The sequence below is a fragment of the Buceros rhinoceros genome, unplaced genomic scaffold (genome assembly GCF_000710305.1).
Source record: "Buceros rhinoceros silvestris isolate BGI_N320 unplaced genomic scaffold, ASM71030v1 scaffold22723, whole genome shotgun sequence".
Taxonomy (NCBI): Eukaryota; Metazoa; Chordata; class Aves; order Bucerotiformes; family Bucerotidae; genus Buceros; species Buceros rhinoceros.
This window is the reverse complement of record NW_010405662.1, coordinates 610-961: the sequence shown is the minus strand read 5'-3', so window position 1 is coordinate 961 and position 352 is coordinate 610.

Sequence of the window (352 nt, the reverse complement as noted above, 5' to 3'; positions counted from 1 at the left end):
TGGTTCACCGTGAGATCACTCCAGAAGAGCAGCTGGCCTCCAAATCCACATCTGCTCTGGATCTGAACTCACCTTCAGACCTGGTAATTCACAGGCAAAATGACAGGCAGTGACAGAGCAGGCAGTGACAGAGCAGGCAGTCAGCGCGGGGGATGAGGGAGAGTGATGGGATGCGGGGGGGTGGAAGCTCGTTTCATACCTTCACACAAGTCACAGTTCTCATCCCAACCCTGCCCTGCTGCAGGGGATTTGCAAATGACACCCACTCCCTGATTTGCAAGTCACATCGCCCCTGGAGCGAGGCACTGGCAGCACCCTGCCTACCTAGGTACCGCAGTGAACCTCCTGCGCG